Source organism: Lolium perenne, chromosome 1, assembly GCF_019359855.2.
Source record: "Lolium perenne isolate Kyuss_39 chromosome 1, Kyuss_2.0, whole genome shotgun sequence".
Lineage (NCBI taxonomy): Eukaryota > Viridiplantae > Streptophyta > Magnoliopsida > Poales > Poaceae > Lolium > Lolium perenne.
Genome location: NC_067244.2, coordinates 184,559,441 through 184,567,431, shown reverse-complemented (window position 1 = coordinate 184,567,431; position 7,991 = coordinate 184,559,441). Strand labels below are relative to the sequence as shown.

Here is a 7,991-nt window from a genome sequence, read left to right as displayed (position 1 = left end):
AAGGATTAGATGTATAGTGTGGATGATGATGTTTGCGAAGAACAGTAAGAACAATGTTTGCGGTAGATTGTATTCGATGTAAAGGAATGGACCGGGGTCCACAGTTCACTTGTGGTGTCTCTCCGATAAGAAATAGCATGTTGGGTGAACAAATTACAGTTGGGCAATTGACAAATAGAGATGGCATAACAATGCACATACATATTATGATGAGTAGTGTGAGATTTAATTGGGCATTACGACAAAGTACATAGACCGCTATCCAACATGCATCTATGCCTAAAAAGTCCACCTCCAGGTTAGCATCCGCACCCCTTCCAGTATTAAGTTGCAAACAACAGACAATTGCATTAAGTATGGTGCGTAATGGAATCAACACAAATATCCTTAGACATAGCATTGATGTTTTATCCCTAGTGGCAACAGCACATCCACAACCTTAGAACTTTACATCCTTTGTCCCAGATTCAATGGAGGCATGAACCCACTATCGAGCATAAATACTCCCTCTTGGAGTTACAAGTAACGACTTGGCCAGAGCCTCTACTAGCAACGGAGAGCATGCAAGATCATAAACAACACATAGATGATAGATTGATAATCAACATAACATAGTATTCCATATTCATCGGATCCCAACAAACGCAACATATAGCATTACAAATAGATGATCTTGATCATGTTAGGCAGCTCACAAGATCGAACAATGATAGCACAATGAGAAGAAGACAACCATCTAGCTACTGCTATGGACCCATAGTCCAGGGGTGAACTACTCACACATCACTCCGGAGGTGATCATGGCGATGAAGAGTCCTCCGGGAGATGATTCCCCTCTCCGGCAGGGTGCCGGAGGCGATCTCCTGAATCCCCCGAGATGGGATTGGCGGCGGCGGCGTCTCTGGAAGGTTTTCCGTATCGTGGCTCTCGGTACTGGGGTATTCGCGACGAAGGCTATATGTAGGCGGAAGGGTAGGTCAGGGGGCGACGCAAGGGCCCCACACGCCAGGGCCGCGCGGCCAGGGCCTGGGTCGCGCCGCCCTGTTGTGTCGGCGCCTCGTCGCCCCACTTCGTTTCCCTTTCGGACTTCTGGAAGCTTCGTGGAAAAATAAGACCCTGGGCGTTGATTTTGTCCAATTCCGAGAATATTTCCTTACTAGGATTTCTGAAACCAAAAACAGCAGAAAACAGCAACTGGCTCTTCGGCATCTTGTTAATAGGTTAGTGCCGGAAAATGCATAAATATGACATAAAGTGTGTATAAAACATGTGAGTATCATCAATAAAGTAGCATGGAACATAAGAAATTATAGATACGTTGGAGACGTATCAACGCTTCTATTCCTGTAGACAATGTTGGGCCTCCAAGAGCAGAGGTTTGCAGAGCAGCAAGTTTCCCTTAAGTGAATCACCCAAGATTTATCGAACTCAGGGAGGTAGAGGTCAAAGATATCCCTCTCAAGCAACCCTACAATTACGATACAAGAAGTCTCTTGTGTCCCTAACACACCTAATACACTTGTCAGATGTATAGGTGCACTAGTTCAGCAAAGAGATAGTAAAATGCAAGTGATATGGATGAATATGAGTGGTAATAACAATCTGAAATAAATATGGCGGCAAGTAAACATGCAGTAGAACAATAAATAAACGGTGATTCGATATTTGGAAACAAGGCCTAGGGATCCTACTTTCACTAGTGGACACTCTCAACAATGATCACATAATTAAATAAAGCTCTTCACTTGTGCTACTTTCTCACACTCTCTTGTTGGATAACAAACACCATTCATTGTGTAGGGCTATAAAAGCACACCTCAAGCCGGAGTAAACAAGCTCCACAACATCCGGAGTTCATATTAAAGTAACCTCTAGAGTGCATAATAGACCATTGCAATTTAGATCGAGTACTAACATAGCATACACACTGTCAACAATAGCTATGAAAGGGGGAATAGATCGCATCAATACTATCATAGTAATAGTTAACTTCATAATCTACAAGAGATTACAATCATAACCTATGCCAAGTACTACATGATGCACACACTGTCAACATTACATCATGGAGGAGGAATAGACTACTTTAATAAAATCACTAGAGTAGCACATAGATTAATAGTGATACAAAACTCATGATCACATAAAGATCACATGGGAGAGAGAGATGAACCACATAGCTACCGGTAGAGCCCTCAGCCTCGGGGGAGAACTACTCCCTCCTCATCATGGGAAGCAGCGATGGCGATGAAGATGGCGGTGGAGATGGCTTCCGGGGGCAATTCCCCGTCCCGGCAGGGTGCCGGAACAGAGACTTCTGTCCCCCGAATTGGAGTTTCGCGATGGCGGCGGCGTCCCTGGAGTCTTTCTGGAGTTTCGTCAATCGGTATCGAAGTTTTAGGTCACGAGGAGTCTTATAGGCGAAGAGGCGGAGTCGAAGGGGCACCAGGGCGCCCTCCCCATAGGCTGGCGCGGCCAGGGGCCTGCCCGCGCGGCCCTGTGGTGTGGGGGCCCTAGGCCTCCTCTCCAGGTCCCCTTCGGTGTCCTGGTCCGTCTCGGTGAAATATGATGTTTGGTCTTTGTTTTGTCGAATTCCGAAAATATTGCCCGAACAGCCTTTCTGGAACCAAAAACAGCAGAAAACAGCAACTGGCCCTTCGGCATCTCGTCAATAGGTTAGTTCCGGAAAACGCATCAAAACGATATAAAGTGTGAACAAAACATATAGGTATTGTCATAAAACAAGCATGGAACATCAGAAATTATAGATACGTTGGAGATGTATCAGCGGCCTTGTGGCTCTTCGGAGGCGCGAGCTCCGCCTTCCCCTCGCCGGAGTCCGTGGGGTGGCGGCTCCGGATGGTGTTCTTCCTGAAGGTGATGTTGAGGTGATGCGGGTCGTCGGTGTCAGCGGTGCAGGGTGGAGGCTCTCAGGAGCCGAGGATCGTCGACTTCCCGTCCGTGGAGGGGCTTCGTCCAGTCCAAGGCTTGTGCGACGAAGTGGTGGCGGCGCGCCGGCGGTGCATTCTATGCTCGTTGTTGTCGATGGGATTCAGGAGGGTTGTCTTGCTTTTCTTCTGTATGTCTTGGGTCTATCTGTAAGATGCCTGCTGTAACCTTTTCAGCCTTTATCGCGGAAAAAGAGTAAATTGAGAAATAAGCAACTACTGATCCTTTGTAAAGCATTATGGTTGATCCTGCCCACACTCCACTGACACACTAAAGCTCAACTTCAAGAAAAAAATCTATTGTTTCACACATCTTGGTTAACTACCAGATTCGTTTTCTTTTTGTCATTTATCCTTTCTCATGATCTACGTTTACTGTGTATGTTTATATTGATTATCTTGATGATGCTGTCAATTCCTGAAACATGAGTACTAACTGATCAAGTTCATTTGTTATTGTACTCTACCTCAACATTCTAAATTTCTTAGTTCTACTGATAGCTTCACGAAGTGCAGAAATATGATCCAACTATGTTGGTACCTGAGCATAATCTCAGAACTGGAAACTTGCTGAGAGACCATTAAACAAGCGGCCGCAGAAACAATAAGTAAATTCTAAGTTAATTAGGCATGATCAATAACAACAAATAAAACAATCGATACATTTTTTTGATTATCTGAATTAGTCCACACCAATAGATACCTTCTCCTAGGATGCTTCGGGGTGCAGCTAGACCATGTCCATTAATATTTTCAGTTAGGCAATTATCAGACCTATGTTTTCTAATACTTTATTTCGATAATGGATGCTTTATTACTTTGAAAAGCAATTATCAGACCTATGTTTTCTAATACTTGCATCAAACAACAAAAATATACTTACTAGTACTCGTACTAGAGCAACCGAATAAACTAAAGAGATCAAAGTTTGGCTGACTCTAGTGTGCTACATCGATTAAAAAAGTAGAACCATATTCAATGGGCTTGCTGATTAGAGAAGAGAGTGTGGATTATTTACTTAGATCACCAACGAATAGAGCAATACGCTACCTATACTTGGCGTCTCCCGATGTTGCGGCAGCGTCGACCTGGTGCCGGCGATGCAGGACCAGCCCAATCTACTGGCGGCGGCGAACGCCCACGATGCAGGACGGGGCGGGCCTGGTGGCTGCATCGCTGGGTGGCGATGCAGGATCGGGCCGATCAGGTGGCGGCTGCGGCGGCGGTCGCCCTCGATGCAGAGTGCGTTTCTGACTAGCGTGCTCTTCCTTGGAGCTCTCTGTTATCCAATGGTTGGGCCGGGCCAAATACTACTAAGAGAATCGTGGATGCTGGGAAACTCACACTTGGGAAAACTCACTCCGCCCAGCTGGGTCGTCCTCCCCCGCGCTCGCGCGCCTCCTACCTTTCATGTCGCACAGGAATCGCGAGAATGGGCTTTATTTGGACGGCCCAATATTTTTCCGATGGTTCATTCTCGTTCGCGTGCGCTGTTTCTCCTCTTCGCAGACATCGGCCCACATAGACCTTTGCACGTCCGATTGATGAGGAGACTGCTATTTAAACCGGTCATAATCTCTCTAGCTGGCCGAGGTGGGACTAAAAATAAGATCCAAAGACGCGGACCGTGCGGTGACTCACTCTGGATGCATATAATGGGCCGGATATAATGGGCCGGGAATTAGAAAGGTCAGACGAACCGGACCAGACTGTCTTATTTGCGTATACGTTCTATCTTATTCGCGGAGATCGCGGACCGTGTTGTCTTATTCGCGTATACGTTATGTCTTATTCGCGTATACGTGCTGTGTTTTTCTAACGGATGCGGATCGTGCTGTCTTATTTCCGTATACGTTCGTAGCCGTGTCAGACGGTAATAGTCGGTTGGCATTTTTCAGCACAACTCGATCAAACACTGGTCAAGACCGCTCACTAATGGTTAGCTAGCTCAAGGACAAACATGTGATCCTCCGCTACACATGCAACACCCGTCCAACTTGTTGCTACATGCGAGTGCAATTGTTTTTTAATCTAGTACTAGTAGGTATGCTAGTTCGCTCAAACACAAGCGCATGCACCACATGCACCTTCACACTAATTTTCTGGAAAATTACAATCAGATTATTTTTTGGGAACTAATTTTATGGAAAGAAAGGAACAAACCTTCCAGAATAAAAGAATAAGTCACTACACGTAGGGGAACAAAAGAGAACATCATAGGGAACAGAAGAATACACCCGGAAACAAAGGCCTTTGTGGAACTAATTTTCTAGATCGAAAAGAACAAATATTTTAGAAAAAAGGAACAACTAACTATACATTACAGAACAGCAGAGAACATCACAGATAACAAGAAAAATACTCCTAGGAACAAAAGCATTTGTGGTACGATTTTTTTGGAACGAAAAGGAACTAAGCTTCCAGAACAAAGGAACAACTCATAGAACATCATAGGGAACAACATCCTAGACAGAGAGGAACAACCGCGTAGACGGTGGGGAACAACAACCCAGACAGAGGGGAACAACCGCGTAGACGGTGGGGAACAACAGCCTAGACAGAGGGGAACAACAATCCAGACAGAGAGGAACAACTGCGTAGACGGTGGGGAACAACAACCCAGATAGAGGGGAACAACCGCGTAGACAGTGGGGAACAACAGCCTAGACAGAGGGGAACAACCACGTAGACGGTGGGGAACAACAGTCTAGACAGAGGGGAACAGCCGCGTAGACGGTGGGGAACAACAGCCTAGACAGAGGGGAACAACTGTGTAGACAGTGGGGAACAACAACCTAGACAGAGGGGAACAACCGCATAGACGGTGGGGAACAACATCCTAGACAGAGGGGAACAACCGCGTAGATGGTGGGGAACAACAGCCTAGACAGAGGGAACACAACAGCGTAGACGGTGGGGAACAACATCCTAGACAGAGGGGAACAACCATGTAGATGGTGGGGAACAACAACCTAGACAGAGAGGAACAACCGCGTAAACTGTCGGGAACAAGAGCCACATAACGGAGGGGAACAACATATACGGTGGGGAACAACAGCCTCCACGAAAGGGAACAAGAATCTGGACGAAGAATAAATAGAAGAATATAAATAGAAGAATAAAAGAAGAAGGAGAAGAAGAAAAAAAAATCGGAAAAGCAAGGGAAAAGAGAGCGTACTAAGCTGCATGTACTAAAATGGAGAAATATAAAAAATCTGAAAAGAAAACTGAAAAATAAAGGAAACCATGAAAAAACAAAATAAAAATGAAAACCATGAAAAAACACGAAAAAACAAAATAAAAATGAAAGAAACATATAAAGGAAAAAATGAGAAGATATCCTAAGTAAAACTGGAAGCAAGACATACCTATAAACAAGAATAGAACGGTCGGGTTACAACTTACAAGGAGTGGCAACACACAGTACGGAAACCAGATCTCGCGTCTGAGTAAATAAATATAGTTGGTAAGGTGTGCACTTGAAACATTGATCAGCTGAATGTCCCAGCGGCATGTGCCTGTTTTGCGTCCCGGAGACCCTAGTTCGAATCCTTTGTCCGCGGGAATTAATCATCTTTTTCGGTGACACGCTCCGCAAATGGGCCGGCCCGCAGCCGCGCGCGTTTCAGCGAGACGGTGCTCTGTAGCGCGCGCGCGCTACCGAGTCGATTCCGCCCAGCTTCCCGCGCGAGCGGCGCAATCTTTTCCGGGCCGGTATGCGTGGGCCTTCAGCAGGGGAGCAGCTCGACGTGAACGGGACGAGATCGAGTTGAGTTACCGTCGCCGCGAACAAACCCTAATTCCAGATCAATTCCCTCCGACGACCTAGGCTATGGCTTCCATGGCGTCCAAGCTCGCGCGGGCAGCCTTCGCAACCCGCGCCTCTCCCTCAGCCGTCGGAGCTACTGCTGGTGCCGGTCGCCCTGCAGCCGCCATCAGTGACTCCCCTACAGACGCCACCCGTATCTCCCCTGTAGGTAATCCCTAGCTAAGGGCCTCCTTCGCGAATTTGGGTATGAATCTTCAATACCGTAATTCCGACTTCTTTTTTCATTTCGACACGAATGCTTCAGAATTTAATACTACCTGAAATTCACGTATAATTTTCACCATCAGTAGATATATATTTGAATAAACAGGCAGGGATTGGACACCATTCGTTAGGAGCTGTTATATTCACCAGACATCTAACAAGCCTGTTGTTTCATTTAGTACTACCAACTGATAATTGGTTATAATAGCTCTGCCTTGCTTCAGTCAAATTTACTATGCCGAGAGCAATAGTACAAATGATTGTATTTTCCACAAATCAAATTGTAACTCTATGCCTGCTGAATGACAGAAGGCCCCAATTACAGGAAAATATATCCCAGTCCACCTGTTGATGAGAATGTGTTCAAGTCCAAGGAAGCCATGTGGGCCTTCTATGAGTATTGGTTCAAGGCATTTAGTGATACCGCAAGGCGTGTGTACGAGTTCAACACTTCTTCCAGTTCCAGCTATGGCGGGTTGGCAATGAACCCACTAGCAGATGCGACCAATGAGGAAAGGAAACTTCTAAGAGGATATAGGCCTTTAAAAAAATGATTTCAGCCCTTTTCTGATGTACTCTTGTGTGAGCCCTTAAGCCTTAAGTTATGCCTCTGTGTACCAAGACCTCTTAAGTTCCTAGCAGTACTGTGTGCTGCTTTGTTGCATGCACATTTTAGCTTTAAATAAAAGCCTCTATCTGCATGTATATTGGACAATTATCTATTGCTTTGATGTATGAGCTCATTTAGCTTTGATAAAAGCTATATTTCCTATACCTCCATATATCGCTTTGATGAATGAGCTCATTTAGCTTTAATAAAAGCTAGTATTTTCTTTTTTTCTGTATCTCCTCTGTTTTGCCTTTTGGTGCAGATTATTGCCTCTTGGTCAACTTGGCACATGGTTTGTCTATTTAGGGGTTCTGTTGATCAATTATTTTGGAACTTGGCTCAATCAGATCATGTTGCAAGCTTCATTTTCTCACCACCAAGAGATGTTGAGATTGTGGAT

At 45.4% G+C, this 7,991-nt stretch overlaps 1 long non-coding RNA gene across 1 annotated transcript; it reads left to right on the top strand.

The window, feature by feature from the left end:
* Positions 1 to 6,674: 6,674 nt before the first annotated feature.
* LOC127306789 (uncharacterized) lies at positions 6,675 to 7,759 on the top strand. Its single transcript, XR_011749563.1, has 2 exons — positions 6,675 to 6,925; positions 7,291 to 7,759. It is a non-coding gene; the product is annotated as an uncharacterized lncRNA (long non-coding RNA).
* Positions 7,760 to 7,991: the final 232 nt, after the last annotated feature.